Source organism: Ambystoma mexicanum, chromosome 1q (genome assembly GCF_040938575.1).
Source record: "Ambystoma mexicanum isolate Mex_15411 chromosome 1q, UKY_AmexF1_1, whole genome shotgun sequence".
Lineage (NCBI taxonomy): Eukaryota > Metazoa > Chordata > Amphibia > Caudata > Ambystomatidae > Ambystoma > Ambystoma mexicanum.
The window spans coordinates 1306167569-1306187673 of NC_090922.1; the positions used below are offsets into that span (position 1 = coordinate 1306167569).

The 20105-nt window shown below is 48.7% G+C and overlaps 1 protein-coding gene across 1 annotated transcript in view; it reads left to right on the forward strand.

Annotated features, from left to right (window-relative positions):
* The window catches only part of NDC1 (NDC1 transmembrane nucleoporin), a 367243-nt gene that overhangs the window by 189941 nt on the left and 157197 nt on the right, over positions 1 to 20105 (forward strand). The window lies entirely within an intron of this gene.

Below are 20105 nucleotides of genomic sequence, written 5' to 3' on the forward strand. Positions count from 1 at the left end.
TCCTGAGGAACTATAAATGTACCATCCATAAGGCCTAAACACAATTCACCAATACATTTTGACCTTGTAGGGCCTTAACAATATATTAAAGTTACAAAGAGGATGAAACCATACTGAACCTTGCCAAAACCTTCCCTCAATTGATGCACATTTAAATACTGTTACCTTCCCTATACATTTCATGGCAAAGTATACTCATTGTTAGCAGTTGCAGTTAGCCTTTCAAGTACCTTCACCATTGCAGAAATGAGGGATGATTTTAAAAATTGTTAGAATTTCAGAGTTAACTACAGAAATGTTGAATCCTTGTCCAGGGCTCACTGAACCCAAAGGGCAATCTGGCAAAAATGTCCAGGGGCCGGTAAGTACCCCAGAGTCACTTTAAGGAGAGTTGGTGTCATTTCAAAGTTCCAGAGGATGGAGTGGCAAGTGTTAAAGGCCCATCCTCATTACTGGAGGCAAGTACATGTTTTACCCAACAGGTGCAGAGGCTGCAATGATCATCACCAGGGGAGGCCACAGGGGATGGACCCCTGAGGAGGTTTCAGATCAGGAGCCCCCCAATGCAAGTGTGGGGAAAGGTGTTTAGGATTTGCTGATTTTTCTTTTTGCAACTTACCTCCCGTAGCCTTCTATGGGAAACCTTTGCTTTTTGACCTCTGACTTTTTGGATGTAAATAAAGCCTTTTGCTATCTCTTGTCTTTTGGCGTGTTTTTATGGGTAAAAATGATCAGTCCATGGGACTATCTGTAATGAAAGACGGTTTCTTAGTGAAATTCTTGTATTGTTACAATTGCACACATCACCCAAACGTTAAGTGCAGTTAGGGTACTTTGAAGCCTCCTAACATTTTATTTTGTGACATTTTGGTTACATTTACAATGTGTCTAAGATGGGATTATTGCAGTGGATATTTTTCTACTGTGTTTTTACTGGCAGATTCAGAATCCCCTAAAGTGGTTGTTGAAGAAAGGGGGAAGAGCTTGCTTACCTATTCCTAAACCCCCCTCCTGCCATAGAATTGTATGTGTTTAAAGTCCTAACCCTGTTGCTCCCTTGCTTGACAAGATCAGTGGTGGTCTGGTCCAGAATCCCTCCACTTCCCCTAGTGCGGTGGTACTGGGAGAGAAACATGTAAGAGCGTCCACAATTTTGGTAAAAAAAGGTAACTAAAGTTCAACTAACTCCATCCCAGTCACTAGGATAGTTCTAGGAAAAGGGACCTTGACCTGGCTTCCACCGACCAAAGTCGGGAAAGAGTGATTTAGGTATGGGACATATGCCCATGTAATCCTTTGCAGAATAGGAGGGTGGATCAGAAACTGGTATGTAACTTACCACCCCCAATTTAGATTTCTCCAGAGACCACTGCTGTGGTTCCGGATTCCTCTCTGGTCACTGTTCTGTGCTAAGGACCGGGGTTTACGGGTAGGTGTCTTGTCACACAAGTTGAAGATCCTCCAAGTTCCAAGGATGGGGAGGCACTTGGATCAACAACGCTGCATTGAGGTTGCCCAGTAGAGATCTGCTGTTGGGACAGATTTTCTAAAGCCCACCCTAAGGGACTTAATAAAAATATACCTTGGCAATACAGACACATCAACTCTTTATACAGGCCTGTAACACCTAGTATGTTGGTTGCAATGACAGAGTAGCCAGGCTTATCTTAGGAGAGAGAGATGGCTGTAGGAAGGTATACATATACACTGATGTATTGTAAATTCATGGTTTATTTTATGTATACATAGGCAAAGCAAATTCTTTAGAAAGGTAAGTACGTTTTATAAGTCATAAACTCAATATAAAAACCAACACAATACTTATGATAAGTAAACCAAAGTATAAAACACATTTAGAATGACAGCATGTAATTCAAGGTAAGCCGACCCTATTGGTAGTAAACCTTTACACTTCTGTTTCAAGCAATAGTAGTTATTCTACTAACATTGCAAGTAAGTACATAACAATACTAAGTAACTTCTTCGATTTCAGGTCCTTTGTGTGTTTTGCCTTTGGGATGTAAATGAATGGGAACTTGTATAAAAAGTGAGGTTTTTGGGACCAAGAGCAGTCGACCACTGGAGGACAACGTCCAGAGCAGAAGACAAGCGAAGACGCCAGCAGCAGCCTCCTCGACCGCAAAAGTACCCGGTGAAGCCCTGCAGCTGTGCTGACCCTGTTTTTGAATCACTCTGGAAGACCTGTAAAGGACGACTTCCTCCCTCAGGTTGGTGGGACCAACTATCCTCAAGGCAAACTCTTTGGTGCAACCCCCAACTTGCTGCGACTTTCCAATGCTGCAGAATCCCAATACTGGAGTAACTGAACCACCTGTGAGTGCATTGTCTTCCGAAGTGCGAATCCAACCAATTCTTTGTGGGCATCTAGAGGACCCTACCTACAGAAGCAGGAAATCCGCGTCCAGAGTCCCCTCACCACAGTCCAGGACTGACAGTTCAAGGAACATACAACCAGAACTATTCGTTCTTCTCTGGCACTGAGAAAAAGGTGCCAAAACCACAAAGTGCTGCTGAATCGATGGAAATCATTGTTGCCGAGTCCACCTATCGAGTGCTGCCGCAGGAACCCACCAGACGTCCTCCTTTCGTCACCATGACCAAGGACCAGGAACAAGGGTCAGCTGCATTGCATCCACCTGGAACTACTTCAGTTCAAAGGTACTGTGGGGCTTAGGGTAGATTATCCTTTTGCCATTTGGGGTGCATCCTACCTTGGGGAGTGCTATTTAACCCTACTGAGTTGACCTCAACTCACTTGCACAGCCTTTCAGCTTGTGCGTCTTGAAGGACACTCCTCTAGAGTTGATGTGATTTTCTTTTTGAACACTGACTTTTTAAGAACATTTTTCTAAGAGGAGCATCACCACTTTGATTTTTCCCATTGTTAGGCAAGATTGTGTGCAGTACCCTTTTGGGATACTACAACAACCTTGTCCTCCTGGCAATAGTTAACCCAACCTTTGTTATAGGCCTGTACTACACAGGTTGGTAGTGTGGCTGAGCAGCCAGGCTTATCTCAAGAGTGTTCAATTTGAGCAGTAGGGTTTTACACAGACTCACATTGACAAGTACCCAAATAAGCACACTCTGTTTCTTGATTAAACAGTTATTAATTTATTTAACAGTCAGCTGAATAAGCCTTCTTCAGAAGAGGCAATATATAAGTAACGCACAAATACACTCCAAAATACCCTTAGTTTCTCTAAATCAGCAAGTACCCATTTGGGATAGCACACGGACACTTCCTACACCCTCGGGTGACTTAAAAAACTAGGACACTGTGGACATTAATAGATGACTGGTATATTTAGAGCAATACTGGGGCTTGGTGTCAACGAAAAGGGTTTTAGGAATCAAACAAAGGTCACACAAATATTCTGAAGCAAGTAAGTACTTTTGATCCCTGCAATGCAAAGTAAATTAACCCTTTCCTGAAGGAACGGTAAAGCACAATGTCAGAGGTAAAAAGTCTTTCATGGAGCCAGGACAGCCAATGTTGAGCCGAAGCACTTCTTGAAGGTAAGTAAAAGTCTTGCACAATGCTTTAGAAGTCTTTGTAGAAAAAGTGAAATCAATTTGGGGCCACAAGCTGGGAGGCTTGTGAGGGGTAAAGCTGCAAGCGACTCTACAAAAAGCAACCAAGACCAGTCTCAACTGAGAACAAGTATGGCTACACAACAAGAGTTAAGTTCTTAGTTTTACAGTACCTTTTTGGTTAGAAGAAATGGTTCCAGCTGACTTCTGTTTTTGTTCCTGGGCCTCAGTCATGGGGACAAGAGGGAGAACGTCTGGGGACTCCTGCACTACATATTGAAGGTCGGCAGCAACGGTTTCAGCTCCTCGTGTCTCATGCAAATAGCACCAGTGCGGTTCTCGGATACCACTTCGGACTTTCCTTGCATCTGGGGTCCAGCACTCTGTTGTGGCCCACACTTGGTCAGTCCTGCTTCCTGGGAGTCTGGATGATCTTCCTGGAGCTCGGGGACTGACTTGCAAACGATGTACTCCATCTAGAGTTCCTCTCCCTGGCACTTCGGTTCCAGCAGCAGTGGAAGTACAGCCAGCTTCGAGAGGATGTCCAGACAAGTTCACTTTGGGGTTGATTGGTCCCACCAACCCAAGGGGAGAAGTCGTCCTTGCAGGGCTTCTCTAGTCAAGGCGAATTCAGAGCTTCAGCACAGCAGCAGGGCTTCACCGGGCAAACCAACGGTCCAGGAGTTGCAGCAGGCGTCTTCCAAGTTCTTCTTCCGATTCCTTCGTCCAGTGGTCGACTCTGCCCTCCAGCAAAAAGCTTCTCCTTTTATGCAGGTTTCTCACCTTCATTCCAGCCTAGCTGTCAATCACACAGCAGGGTGGCTGTCCTCCGGGGACAGCCCGCCGGCCAATCACCTTTGGATGCATTCCTGTAACCAAGGGGATGAAGCACAGGGATTTTTGGGCACTTCCCTCGCTGCCTGCCCCTGCTAGACATACTGGAGCCAGAGGCGGGCTTCAGTCGTGAATCCCGCCAAGGACAAAACGAACAGAGGGACTAAACCTGGTTTGGCGCGTAGAGTAAATCTCAAGAAGGACCTTTACAGCAAGAAATGGTGGAAAAAATACCGGGGCCATTTTGAAAAAATTAGCACCCATGCGTGCCTTACTGCAGCTGTGAACGCAGCCCTTAGTAAAGACACAACGGTAGTAAAAAGTAACCGCTGCCACCAGCCATTAATTGTAGAAAGGGTAACATCAAAATGTTACATGAGAAACTAGACAAAGGGGATACGAAGTAACCCCTCCAGTACCCTATTGTAAGATAGTGTGTGCTGGATCTAGAAAATTCCAAATGTAAGTAGTCAATTTCACTTCACTGCTCTTGGAAACAGTAGTTATCCAAGAGAAGGTATTTAAACCTTTGGGAAATCTGAAAGACTTCCCTGTGACACTGCACTGAAGGTGCTGTGTGTCACAATGTAAAAAGATGCCTATGGAGTTTGCCAGACTTCAAAACCAAAAGAAACAGAGTCCAAATTAAACTAAAATGCATGAGTGGGAAAAAGGTTTCACTCTCTTCAGGTTTTGAAATGAAAAGTCTCTAAGGTAGCAGGGAATTACCACATTTCAGTGAATTATCCCGAACACCCATTGACTTTGGCTGTCCTGGCTCCTTAAAGGCCTCCTTCTGAACCTATTGGCGTTGGCAGTGCATGTTCCCTTGCAGATTTTAAATATTGAACACTTTAATGCGGGGGTAATAGACTGCTTGTATCCCTCTGGGAGAATCTAACTGTTTTTATAGATTATCAGTCTGTTCTGATATAACCCCAACCTTTCCCTCCTTAACTCAATACTACAAAGGTGATACAAAATGAGTGTTATGCTGACCTCAACTGACGTCACATGTTGGTGCTGGAACATGTGTAACATTTGAATGAATTACTCACCTGCTTCATGGTTCACCTTTTGAATTGAATCCTAACTTGGGATTAATGTTACAACTACTGCCTTTTAAAGAATGCTTTAAATATCATTTTGTATAAATGAAAAATGTATTCTATAACTTTTTGTGTAAGTGTTTAATTGGACACTTGTATTTACTGATACTCCGACGTCCTGTCCCCTTTCCTCCATATTGCATGGGCGTCCCTCTCTAGGGACGGGTGACAGAACCTTTTTCATCAGAAAATACCTTCTCACCCCCACCCCCTTTAAATTTAGAGGCGCGTGGCTCTGGGATCATGCTCTTCCCTGAATCCACCCACCAGTGCCAGTCCCCTTTTCCACATTGATGGGAACGGATCGCTTTCACCAGCGCTCCTGGGTTTGGCTTTGGGCTTGTAATTCCAGTGCGCTCTTCCCCCAGATACTGTCTTTTGTCTTCTGTTTTTTGGTCTTCATCAGGAACTCTGTCCTCTGGCGCCACTTTTCTCCCTGGCGCATGTCGACGCCAGGCTTCAGCAGGTGTCCAGCCTGCGAAGGGCTCCTCCCTACTTCCGACTCCCACTCTCTTTGCCACCACTGCCTCGGCCCCGATCACGGCTGGGAGGTTTGTATTGTGTGTGACGCGGTGTAAACCTTGCGCTCTGAGGAGCAGGTTAGCTCAGTGGAGGGAGCTCCTGAGGACTTTAAGAACTTCATCAGACACAAGTCAAGGCACAAGGTAGGTCTGCTTTTTTCCATCGCACCCCCCAAGGGCGACTCCTTCCCAAGGAAACGCCTGAGCAGAAGGGAACAGCCAGGTTCTCGCATCACCACAGATACCGAGGCTGATTCAGCTACCGGCCGCTAGATTCTTCCGGAGACTGCTATGGGAAAGCAAGGTTCTTTTACCAGTTGTCCACCCGAGGGGCTATGCCCTAGTACTGGACATATGTCTGAGGGGGCATCTGTACGCAGCACTACCGGCGACACAGCGGAGGGCAATACACCTACCAGGCCTCGTCCAGATGTGCAGGGTAGGCCTCAAGCTCCACCGCCAAGTGTCCTGGAGGAGGCAGGGCCCAGAGAGGCAAGCACCACGATGCTGGCACGTGGCATGCAGCCCGACAAAATAGCCGCTGTGCCAAACAAAATGGCTGCTCGTCTGATGCCGCCCTCCTGGTGCAGAGCAGGTGGGAAAACTAGTTTCAAGGTGGGACTGGTCTTCACCAGATACGTGGCCTACAGATTATCCTTCAGCGTCGCAGGGCAGATTTACCCCGCAACCAGCAAGGCAGAGTATGCACAGGCCCCAGCAGCCACCCGCTACTCCGTCAATACCACCTACCACCCCACCAGCCTGTGAGGACTGATTTTTTGAAAAGTTCCTCACTCTCATGAGGTCTCCTTAGATGGGGGCCATCCTTCGGTATGTGATCAGGGACATGCTCCCTCCGGTCCCACTGTCATTCCTTCTATGGTTCCAGCGCCTCAGGCTCCAGCGCAGCCCCTGCTGCCCACGCTGGGTCCTTCGATTCCACCTCCCCTGCCTCCCACAGTTAGGCGGTTCCACACCAACCACCACACCAGCCACCGGCTATAGTCTCACACCGCAGCCTTTGGTGCCCAGCACTCCTCCATCCGTGCCAGACACCCTACTGGACACTGAGGAGGAGGACCCCGACACGCCATACTCAGCCAAAGCCAATGGCATCCAGATTTGGCTGAGTACTTGGGACTTCCATAACCTGAGGTGGAACAACCAGAGGCGGGGGGGTCTGGGCTGAGGTTCAGTCTGTGCCCTGCGGCTAGAACCGGGATCCAGATGCAGAAGGACATGTCGCCTTGGCCAAAAAGGGATGGCTGAAACCCCATTCGGCCCAGCCTATCAATCGGCGCCTCAACGCCAACTACAGGCAGTTGGAGGGGGATGCATTATTGCTGTCGGCGCATCCTCAACCACACTCTTCGGTGATCGCAGGGGCATCATTCTACTTCAAGCCTCAGTCCTAGGCCACCTCATCTTCGGCGTTTCTAGGCAAGCAGGAGAAGATCTTGGAGGCTTATGGAAAGTAGGTCTATTCCAACACCTCACTGCATCTTTGACAAATCTAACGCAGACGCCATGGTGGCAGCCGTTAATTGGAGGCTTTGACAGGAAATGGCTGACTTCCTTCCAGAACTTCTTGTTAGGCACTTTTCAAGGCAGGGCTGGCAGAAGCTAAAATGGTGCCCCAGGATATCATGGAGTCCACCGTGGCACACATTGACACTTCAGGCTGTGCCATCTGCATTGCCACAGACATGAGAAGGACTGTCTGGCTACGGGCGACCAAGTTCAACCCGGACGTCCAGGAACGCATATTTGATCTTCCATTCGAGGGTGGCAACCACTTTCATTCCACCACTGATGAGGAGCTTGATAAGAACAGTTTCCAAACTGCGAAGACATTATCCTCACGAAGGCCACGCCCAAGACCTACACTCAGTCGCATCAATGCTCCGACAAGGGGCAGCCCTTTGGCGGGTTCCGGGGCTTGCAGGAACGGAGGTCGAGACAGCCGGACCGTTCTGAGTGAGCACCGGCACAAGCAGCAGAAGGGAAGGGGGCGGGAGGGGGACCAAGGGCTTCTTTCAGTCCCTCCTCCTCAGCCCCAGCTTCAGAGGGAATGAAGGCATGACGCGCCATTTCGCATCCACGTGTCTCTGGTGGGGGGCAGGCTTGCCCTTCACGCACAGTCTTAGTGTCAGTGGTTCGCGGATCCTATCCGTGTGTGCACGGGTTACCACTTACCGGTTCCTCCCTCGCCTCTCTCCTCCACTCCCACAGATTGGGACAACAACTCTGTTGGCGGAAATTAGTTTGTTCGTAGAGAGCCAGGCAGTGGAAGAAGTCCCAGCCTTCCAGCGGGGCATGGGCTTCTACTCCAGGATTTTCGCCATACGAAAGAAGAACCAGGCTGGCCTGAGAGTTGTGTTGGACCTTTCCAGCCTGAACCTCTCCCTCCCTCTTCAAAAATACAAGATGGTTACGCCAGCACTTATTGCGGAGACACTGTAGGGGAGACTGGATGATCTGAAGGACGTGCATCTACACGTCACAATTTGGCAGCCTCATCAGTCCTTTCTACGGTTCAGGATCATGGGCTTCCATTTTCAATACAAGGTTCTACCCTTCGGCCTCAAATTGGCCTCCAGGGTCTTTACCAGACTGAGGAATGCAGTGGCAGCCCTTCTCAGGGCCCAAGGTCGCCATGTCTACCTGGACGACTGGGTGAGATCCCCAGAGGTGGTCCAGCAGACTTACTCCGCCCTCATGAACACTCCACGAACTGGGATTTTCCATCTCAAGAACTCACAGCTGCAGCCTACGCAGAGTCTGACTTTTCTGGGCCTCATTTGGGACCCAAGCTCAGAGATTTCCCCGCTGAGGACAAGATCACAGCCATCAAGAGGGCCACAGATCATTTTCACATCAGAGAGGTGACCTCAGCTTGGTGGTACATGCATCTCTTTGGTATCGTGGCAGCATTTTTACTGGCAGTACCGCACACAAGGCTCAAAATGAGGAGATTGCAGCTGCACTTCGCAGCCTCATTGAATCAGGAGCGGGGCTCCCAAGCAGAGCTTGTCAGCATTCTGCCCTTTCTCCACCAGGACCTTGTCTGTTGGTCCAAGGACTGCACCTTCTGGACACAGGCCCTTCTGGCAAGCAGCACCGCAAGTGCCCATCACAGATTCCTCCTTGGAAGGCGGGGGGGGGGGGGGGGGGCCTGTGATGCTGGAAATGCATCTGAGGGACAGGGCCTCTGAATCCTTGTCCTTTTTCTGTTTCTATCGTGTGTTCTGTCATGTTTTCTGCCCATGAGTCCATTTGGGACTCCTGGCAGTGCAGCTCTCTTTTGGTTTGGTGAACAGACCCATGGGATACCCTTATGGCACCCATGGGTAGGGGTACAACCCTGTGCCCCTAGTGTATGTTTTTGGGCACCTGTGGGTGGCCCACAGAGCAGGGTATGGGCTGGTGGCAGCTCCATGCTGAATTTGACAGGTGCTCTGGGTGTCCTCCATTTTGGGATACCCAGGCCCTGCCATTGGAATCAGTTGATTCCTGATAGGAAACAAGATGGCCCCTGTGGCCTCTTGCTTTCTATTGCCTGTTATCTTGTTTTTCCCAAAGTCCTGGGAAGCCCTGACTCTGTCCCTTCCCCCTGTCTGGCTGTTGGGTGGAAGTTCCATATATGGTGTTGTTGTGAAGGCCCAGCTAGACTGACTGGAGCCTTCCCAGTGACTGTATGTTGTGGGTACCTCCTGTGGGTGGGACCTGGGTGAATGGAGTGTGTGACCAATATACACTCCTTGTTGTGGTTGTCTGGTTTCTGGCATGAGAGACAAAGACTGAGACAGCCCTGCCCGAAACTGGCCTGAATGCAGTGTGTAGTGTTGAATGGCTGGGTACTTGTCCCAATCCACATTCCTTGTTGTGAGTGTCTGAAAGGGAGGAGGGTGGCCTGAATGCACTGTGTGCCTGATTGGCTGACTGACTGCATGAATGCCCTTCTGTGTGATTGGCTGCTGTGTGTGTGCCAGCAGTGTGGATGAGAGACAGAATAGTATATCTGGGGACCTCTCACCATTGGAAATTGTTCAGAAGCGTTCAGAAGCTGAGTCTCCACTCAAGAGTAACTGGAACTGCTGATCCTCAACGTCCAGCTGGAAGAAGAAGACTTGCTGCTGCATTTGCTTCGACAGATCTGAAGGTTGCCGAATTCGTCGAGGACTGACCCGAGAGAGGACCTGGTAAGGCGCCCTCTTCCCGTGCTCCGAGGGATCATCGAGCACCGCTACATCTTCGCCGAAGCGCCCTGGAAGTCAGACCCTCGAAAGGCTGCCGACCCGAGACGGGACCGCCGAGGAGATCGAAGTGAAGCACCCGGACATCGACGCCGTCGAAGTCCATTGCCGTCGACCATGGTTCGCAGGTTTGTGTAACCGCTGGAGGCCCGTCGAAGTTGTGTTGCCCAGCCGTGGGAACCACTTGACGCCGTGCCGCCGACGACCGGAGCCGTCCGCTCCTTTGCCTAAGAACATTCACCGAAGGACTCCCTCGACCGCATCGTCGACCGCTTATCCTGCCGGAGAAAGTCGAGGACGACCAACGCGCCGAGGAGAAACCTGCCGGTGGGTTTCCCGCCACCCAACGACCTCAAAGACTCGGACGACCCGACGCCCTTGCTGGGCTTCCGTCTCTACAATCTTTGCGGTCCAGAACTATTGTCATCGAGGTGCCCCGCACACCTCCGCCTTGCAGGACGCCGACGCCCCGACGGCGACGAGCACCGCTCGGACGAAGCTGCCGCCTCTTCGACATCGTTCTACCTCGTTTGTCGACGGACGTTCGACGCCCCGTGCCTCCCGCTTGAAAGGGAAGGCATTCAAGAAGGGCCGTCGATTCCCCGTCGCCGAACCCCGAGGTCTTCGACGTTTCTCGACGCCTCTCGACGATCCGTGACTCCCACTTGAAAGGGGGTCGCTCAAGAAGGATCCGTCGACGCCTCTTCGAAGGACTCGACTCCACCAGGTACATTGGGGGGGTAAAAACATTGTAGGAGAGAATAAGACTATTGAACAACATATGGACTGGGCTTGTGTTAGATCTCTTTCTTTTACAGGTTGCCCAGGTGGGGGGATCTCCACACAGAACTGTGTCCAGTAGCAAGGGCCAGTCTTCTGCCTATTATTTCAACCCTCTGGTATCTCTCCTCTCTCTATTGCTGGTTTCCTTCTTATTGATCTGCGTGCCATTTCTACCGTATTGTGAATGCACTGTTATGAGGTCTAATATTAGTGGTACCACTTTAGAATTGTAGATATTTACCATTATTGATTTTCCTGAGCACAAGGTGCGTTATTGTGATAAGTGTACATAACCCTTGAATATTAATTATATAAAGACTGTGTTTTCAGTAATACAGTGTGTGGACATTCCTTTGTGGGGGCTTGGGGATACACTGTACTTAAGAACCAGCCTGCATCACCTCCTGAGAAGCTAGGCCTTGATTGCTCGTCCATCGCTACCGTAATAGAGAATCTTGGCTGGGGTCCTCTGTGCCTCTCCTCTACCATATAGAGAGCGGAAGTACAGACCCCCCCCACCGGTCTTTACAGGGCCTACCCTGGATACCACAACGTCCATGGAGTCTGGCCCCTCCAGGAGCAGGAGACCCATATCAATTGGCTCGAGCTGAAAGCTATCTGGCTCGGTCTCAGCTTTTCTGCCGCTTACCAGTGGCAAGATGATCCTCATTCAAACGGACAGACTGATCACGAGTCTAAAGGTTGCAGTCCTCTTCGGAACTCCTCTGTCGCATGGAACAAGGGGTCAGCACAGGAAGCGGTTACACAGCAGGCATCGTTGGCCCCTGGAATCGGCTACAGCTGTCTTCTCTTCTTTATCGATTCAGCTCCAGTGGTCGAATTACCTGCAGCTTCCAAATCCAGGTCCTTTATCCAGGAACCCAGCCAATCGGCACACATGGTACATTCAAACTTTGAGCTGTGACTGATGCCTCCCACTTAGGACTGGTTCCAGGCAGGCATGCCAGAAGATGAGGACTGAGAAGTTTCAGGCTCCTTCCACACTTCCTGTCTGCAGACACTCTAGAGCCTCGTCAGGTGACCCAAAGGGATCCCGCTGAAGACAGAAAATCAAACCAGGACCTTACCATCCCAGGAAGGCAGATAGACCGAGAAAGGACAAGCACACGAAAAATTGTGAAAAAGGAATACTGTCATTCTAGATGAAAGGTGACCCTTCTGTGCATTACTGCAGCTGAGTTGATAGCCTGCGAGTACAAATTACACAAATGTCGGTAGAAAACGTCCACTGCCACAAGCCATACAGGTATGCTTGTCACTATAGCAGAAACGTGAGCAATGAGAAAGGGGATACAGTGGACCCCCTAAGCAATCCACATAAGGTGGGGTGTCCTGGTTTTCCTTTGCAGATGGGGAGCAGGTGCAAGTCGATCTAGGTCACCTGGTATAAGCCCCGACCACCTGGTACCTTCCTGCCTGCTGCTCTTTTTGACCACTTAGCAAGCCCTGCCCACCTGGTGCCTTCCTGCTTGCCGCTCTTTTTCACTGCTTAGCAAGCCACGCCCACCTGGTGCCTTCCTGCTTGCCGCTCTGTTTCCCTACTTAAGGAGCCCTTCAGCTTCTTTTCCTTTGCAGATGGGGAGCAGGTGCAAGTGGATCTAGGTCACCTGGCCTGAGCCCCGCCCACCTAGTACCTTCCTGCCTGCTGCTCTTTTTCACCACTTAGCAAGCCCCGCCCACCTGGTGCCTTCCTTCACCATCACTGTCTTGTGGACAATGCTGGATTTGACTTTTATGGACTTCATTCATTCACGGTGCGTCACTCTTTCTCAACTCTCATGCTGGACTTCCTTTGCATCTTGTACTCATGGTGGCCCTGAATCATGCTGTTCCCATCTTCATCTTGTATCCTGGCTTGACACATTATGTGTTACTACTGACTTCTGCAATTGTATTCGCTCTCCACTCTTGCTTCTCCACTCTTTGACTGCTTACTCTTTTCTCTCCTCCTTTCCCTTCTCCCTTTTCCTATCTCCTCCCCTTACTTTCTTCTGTGCACTTACTCTATCAATATTGTCCTTGGACCTAATATGATTGCAACCTTGTCTGTTTCCTCCACCCTCCCATTACTGTTTATTTCCTCCCCAGATCCCCTCCAGCACCATCTGAAATGTCGTCAGGCCTAGTATGATAGTCGCTTGTTTTGTTCCTCCCTTCCCTTTCTGCACCTCTCCCTCACCTTTTGTTTTTCTCCGGCTCTACCAGAAATTTTAGGCCTAGTACGGTAGTCGCCTGTCTGTTTCCATTTCCTTCCCACTCTCCCCCTCCCTTCCTTATCCATGTCTTAGCTCTTGCACTATCTGAAATGTCGTCAGGCCGAGTACGATAGTTAATTTCACATCCTTACTGTTCATGGCCTGTAAGAATGTGATTGTATTTTCCCTTGTTCCCTCCCTTGCCTTGAAGCGCTTTGAAACATTGTGTATAGGCGCTATATAAATGATCATATCATATATCACAATGGGGGTTGTATCTACCCTTGATAACATTAGTTCACACAAGGAACCCAAGAGAAAATAAAATGGGAAGCCAAGGGGCTCCCCAACAGCAGTGTACAGAAAGTGGTGTGTGCTGCAATAATAAAATGTAGATAACAACAAGGTTATAGGAAGGTATGATTCCCAAAATAAAATATGGAGTCACAAAAATGACTTCCATGGAAAGAGTAAAAGAAAGGGTGAGTGGGGGGGAAACATTTTCCCTCTCATTCAGGAACATAGAAAAATAATCCACATGTCCAACAAAAAGTGCTGGGGTGGGGGGTGTTCTCACCTGTGTGGGTGATTTAGCATAAATGTGAAAATCTAACCTAACAGCAAGAAGGGGGGGGTCATCCTTGGAATGTCAGTGTGCTGCTCTTCTTCATAGAGCACTTGTCGCCAACAATTTGAAGAATAGCTGCAGGAGTCTGCCTTTTATCCAAGCTCTGGACTGGAAACTCACCCAAGTCCACCATGGATAAGTATCTGCACCATTCAGACTGGCAGTGGCTATTTAATCATGGAGAACATGTTAAGCTTGCGAGAACATCTGCCCAGCAAGAGGCATTCAGGTACCAGGATGTGTATTGTGACCAGGAAATACCGTCCACACATCTGGGATCAGACACAAACCACCTCTTTGCCCGGGAAAGCCCGGGAACAGGCCTCCTATATTTGGCAATTCTGGGCCCAAGAGATCAGGAAGAAGACAAAGTACAATGTGGCCAAAGGACATGCAAACACCTTATCACGGCCATCTTGTGCTTCTAGCCACCTTCAGTATCAGTTTGTGGTAAATGAAAAGTGCATCAGTAAAATGTTTAAAACTTGATAGAAAAATATCTGCTTCAACCAGCTCTTTTTTGACACACTGTAGAAGTAACCAAATATGTACTACAATAAATGTTATAAAGATACAAAGTATCCTAACTGCTTCTGCAATTGCAAAAATACAAAAGATTCACTGAGACAATCTCCCAGTATTGATAGTCTTATGGATGGATAAGTTTCTGCATAGGAATGTAGACAAAGACAAGGAACATGATTAAGGCTGCTTTATGTACCTCCAAAATGTCTGATCAGTAGTCTAAAGAAAGGGTGCCCATTGAAGTCTATTGGAGTAAAGCACAAAAGAGAACTTTAACTGATCAGCACCCACTCTGGCCTTTGAACACTGACTGTCTTTAATTTGCCATTCATGCTGTTCTTTCCTTTAATGTGAAATGTACTATTTAGTTCGCTAATATTGTATCGTGTAACTGGTCTCGCAAGAGCGCACTGGTTGCCTCAGTGGTTGGCGCTTTAGAAATGTGAATAATAAATGAAATAAATGCTCAGGGATGTGTAAGTTGGCAGGATTCTCTACAGGTTGGCTGTAGGGCTTTTGGTTAGGGGTGTGGAGGCTTGGTGGACTCTTCATCCCCTTCCGGATTGTTGGTAAGAATTGTTGCAGTCACACTGTGCGAGACTACACAACACTTATCTGCTTGGTAGTGTGACTGATCGATCAGCCAGGCCTATCTCAAGAGGGGTAAGTGTGAGCTGTAGAGCTGTAGCAATGAAATTGGTAAATACAAGTAACTAAGTAACACTTGCATTCAAGGTTTCAGTCATAAATAATTAACATCAAGTTTTAAATAGGCATTCGTTAAAAAGGCAATTCATGTAAAAAAAATATATACTTTAAACATATTTATCAGGATCAGCACAGGTTAGTGGATAATCTTTGGATAGGCTTTATTCACAATTCCTACACCCTAAGGAGACTTCAATCACAAGGACAGTACTGGCATTTATATATTACACCAGTTATACTTTGCAGAAAGCAAAGTTTTAAGGAAGCAAAAAGGTTAAACAGGTTCTCAATTATATGTGAGGACACTTAAATCTTACAATGATATCTAGACAAGCCTTTCCCAGCAATAACCGTCTAAAACAAGTTACCACCTGTAAAGACTGTAGGGGGATCTGTACTCCTGCCCTCTATATGGCCGAGTAGACTCATAGAGCACCCCAGCCAAGATTCTCTATGCGATAGCATTGGGCAAGCAATCAAGGCTTAAGCTATCGGGGGGTGATGCAGGCTGGTTATTAAGAACAGTGTAGTCCCCAAGCCCCCAACAAAGGAATGCCCACACACTGGTATGTGATAACAGTTCTTTATATAAATAAGGTGCAATAGATGTATGCCATTGATATATATATGTGTGTATATATATATATATATCAATGGAAATCAACATCAGACATAGGAAGGAAGAGAAGTTAGGTTAAACAATGGCAGAATAGTACTTTAGCTACGAAGTCAGTTATGTGTGAGGATCCCCCCACCTGGGCAACCTGTAAATAAAGTGTATCAACACGCCCAGTCCATATATGTTTAAGAGTCGTGTTCCTGCTAAAATGTTCTACTACCCCAATGTACCAGAGTTTAGCAGAGTTTCGTTGACGACTCGCAACTGTTTCCTCGTGAGCGGACTCCCTTTAAAGCAGGAGCCACTGTCAGCGAGATGCTGTGAAGAAAAGGTGAACACAGTCATCAGGACTGCAGCTTCGGTCTTTGCGGTGCTCGTCGGCAATCGGTCGTGGATGTCCTGCGAAGGCGAGGCGTGCGGTGCACCCCGGTGACGAGTTTGTTACTGCAAAGAAGATTAAGTGAAGAACATAGGCCCAGCAAGGGCGTTTAGTGTCAGCGCTGGCTTCATGGATCAGGACTAGACTGCAGTGGGCTTTCGGGTCTTAGTCAGTGTCTTTGTCTTTGTGGACTTCAGGTGGCAGGAAAGCCACTGGCGGATTCTCCTCAGTTGGGGGACAAAGCGGTCGACGGTGATGGCAAGGGAATCCTTGGCATAAATGTTCTTAGGTAACGGAGCGTTGCAGCTCTGGTCGATGAGGTTACAACGGTTCTCAGAACCTCGGTCTATGGTGATGGTCGGGGACGGCCTTGATATCCTTTTGCTTCACTTCGTTAATCTTGCTGGAGCATGTCTACGGTAGACAGCCTTCCAAGGACTGACTTCCAGGGCGCCTTGCACAATGTTCCCTCGTAGCTTGAGAAGAGGTCTCCTATGCAGGTCCTCTCTGGGATCAGTCCTTGACAGACACAACAGGTTTTAGATTCGACGACAGCAAGCAGCGGCAAAATCTTCTTCCAGCTGGCCTCCAAGGTAAAGCATCAAGTTTCGACTTCAGATTCTGAACAATTCTGGTGAGTGAGAGGTCCCCAGATATACTGTTCTGTCTCTCATTCACAATGCTGATCCAAGTTTAGGCAGCCAATCATTCAGAAGGGCATTCATGCCGGCAGACAGCCAATCAGGCTCACAGTGCATTCAGGCAATTCACTTCCACCCAGACACCCATAACAAGGAATGTGGATTGGGGCAAGCACCCAGCCCCTCAGCATTCATGTCACTGCATTCATGTCAGTTTCGGGCAGGGCTGTGTCATTCTTTGTGTCACACACCCATAACATGGAATGCATATTAGTAACACACTCCATTCACCCAGGTCCCAACCCAAAGGTGTACACACAACATAGTCACTGGGAAGGCTCCAGCTAGTCTGGCCTGGACTTCCCCACAATGCCCCAACTTCCAGTGCTATGTGGATGACACTCGGCTAATTTTCAGGCTACCCTCAGCCACCTCTTCTCCTTCTCTCATATCTGACTGTCTTGCCGCCATCCAGGAGTGGTTTACCGCCAGTAATCTCTGCCTTTAAAGCCAGTAAGACCGAGATTCTCCTCATTGGCACACCCAACCCTCCTTTCCTGTCACTCTGGCTGGCCTCTCTTGGCCCACTTCCTCCTCCCACCTGTGAGGCAAAAAACCCTGGGGTCAACTTCGACTCCACCCTCTCCTTCTCTCCTCACATCTCCGACGTCTCTAAGAAGTCACACTACCAGCTGCACCTCCTCAGGGGTATTCTTGCTTTCCTCTCCTTCCCCCAGAAATTTACGGTCTCCAGAGCTCTGGTTCTCTCTAGGCTGGACTATTGCAACAGCCTTTTTCTAAATCTGCCTGCTTCCACCCTCCGCACTCTGCAACTCATCTAGAATCGGACTGCGAGACATGTCCTAGGCCTCAAGCCCAGGGATCGTATCTCTCCAGGACTGAAATCTCTGCACTGGCTCCCAGTGGCTGCAAGGATTAAGTTACAAAACCCTCTGCATTGTCCATAAGGCCACCTGGGGCCTCAATACCTTCAACTCTCTCTTCCTAAATATCTTCCTTCTTGAGCTCTTCGCTCTTCCAACTCCCTCCGGGCCAGTCACTTCTCCAAATAACGACTTGGTGGTAGATCTCTCTTCGGCTGGGACCTCCCTCTTGAATAGCCTTCCTGCCCCCCTGCAACTTGAGGAGAACCATTGCCGATTCCGGAAGCACCTCAAAACCTTTCTCTTTGCTTCTGCTTTCTCTCCTCCTCTCCCTGCTGATTTCTGCACTGCCTTCCTTGCAATCCCACACTTGGGGATAGTTTTTTTCTGTATCCCTGCAGTCTCTTTACCAGCACTTGACACTTGATGCCTGCACTTACACTTTACCCTTGCACTTGCCAGCTGCTGGCCTTACTTGTTGTTGTTCTATTCTCCTTTTACTGCATTATCCCCTCCCTCTTCCACTCGGTGTCTGTCTTCCCTCTGTTCCCCCTCCCTTGCCCCATCGCTCCTTGAAACACTTGTGTATAGGCGCGTTATAAATGCCATATAATACCATATATGGTCCTTACACCAACAGCCTGTCAGGGGAATAGACCGAGTCAGGGCTTCCCAGGACTTTGGGAAAACAAGCTAACGGGTAATAGAAACCAAGAGGCCACAGAGGCCATCTTGTCTCCTCCCAGGAATCCACTGATTACTATGGCAGGGCCTGGCTATCCCAAAATGGAGGATACTCAGAGCACCTGTTAAATTCAGCATGGAGCTGCCACCATCCCATACCCTGCTCTGTGGGCCACACACGGGTGACCAAAAACATACACTAGGGTTACAGGGTTGTATTCCCCACCCTTTGGTGCCATAAGGGTATCCCAAGGATCTGTTCACCACAACCAAAAAGAGGAAGAGCTGCACTGCCAGGAGTCCCACATGGACTCTTGTGCAGAAAATACAGAACACACACATGGGAGTACAGGAAAAGGTCATGGAGGCCCTGTCCCTGAAGTGCATTTCCAGCATCACCACCTATGAAGGACAGCAGTATCAAAGTCAAGTGGCTAGAAGAGTCTGCTGGGAGCCAAGTCAGCCAAAGTCATTTTGAAACAGTCTGTGGAGCTAAGGCACTTCTTAGATGAGTCTTGCACAAAGTTAGAAAGTTTGTAAAAATCACTTGTAGGGTCGCAAGCTGTGTTAAGCCTGTGAAAAGCAGAGTTGGAATCCACTCTAAAGGTAAGCCACTGCAATTCCCAACTGAGAGAAGCACAGCTACAAGATGAGGTAAGTACCCCAAGTCTAAACAGTACCACTGGTTTGAAGAAAAGTGGTCCAGCTGAATTCTGTCCTGTTAACAGCGATGCAGGCCTCGTGTTTCTGAGCCTAAGTCTTGAGGACATGAGGGGCTATGTCTGTGGGGCTCCTGCGGTGGTAGTTTGGAGGTCGTCCTCAGCTACGGGCTGTTTGCGAAGTGCAGCTGAACCCAAAGTTTCAGTACTTAGTAAACAGCACCGTCACAGATCTCGGATACTGGTTGGCTTCCTTCACATCTTGGTTCCTACACTCTGGTGAAGGGACTAGAGCTCTGGTCGTCCTGCTTCTGGAGGGTACTTGGGAGACTCCTGGAGCTTCTGGCCGAACCTCAGACATTGCACTCAACTACGGATTTCTCGACCCCTGGCACATGATTCTTGCAGCAGCGAAGTACAGCCAGCCAGGGAAGATGGTCCAATGGAGTTTGTCTCGGGGTTAGTTGGCCCCTCTAACTCAAGGGAAGAAGTCATCCCTTCCGGAGCTGCTTCTGTCGAATCGAAAGTTTCAGCACAGCAGTTTGTTCGTCGGGTATTTCTCCCAGTGGTCGACTCTGCCTCTGGTCCCAAAACCCTCGCCTTTTGAGCAGATTTCTCCCATTCATGCACAGCCTAGGCTGTCAATCACACAGCAGGGTGGTTGTCTTGAAAGGACAGCCAGCCAATCAGGACTGGTTGCATTCAGGCACTCCTAGAGACCAAGGATGGGAGTTTTGTGAACCTCCCTCACATGCTGCCTTTCCAGACACTGGAGCCAGAGGCGGCCTTGGGGCTGAAGCCCGTCAAAGGCCAAACCAACAAAGGTCTCAAACCTGGCTCAATGCACAGAGTAAAACCCAAGGAAGACATCACAAACAGAAAATGGCGAAAAGAAATCACCCAAGGGTGCTGTACTGCAGCTGAGAATTCAGCCTGCTGTAGAAAAGCACAATGGTAGGAAAATTAAACCACTGCCACCAGCCATTTAAAGTAGTGAAGGTAACATAGACATGTTACATGAGAATGCAGAATAAAGGGCTACTAGGTAACTCAACAGCACTCCACATAAGATGGTTTGTGGTGGACCTACAAAGAAAAAAGAGA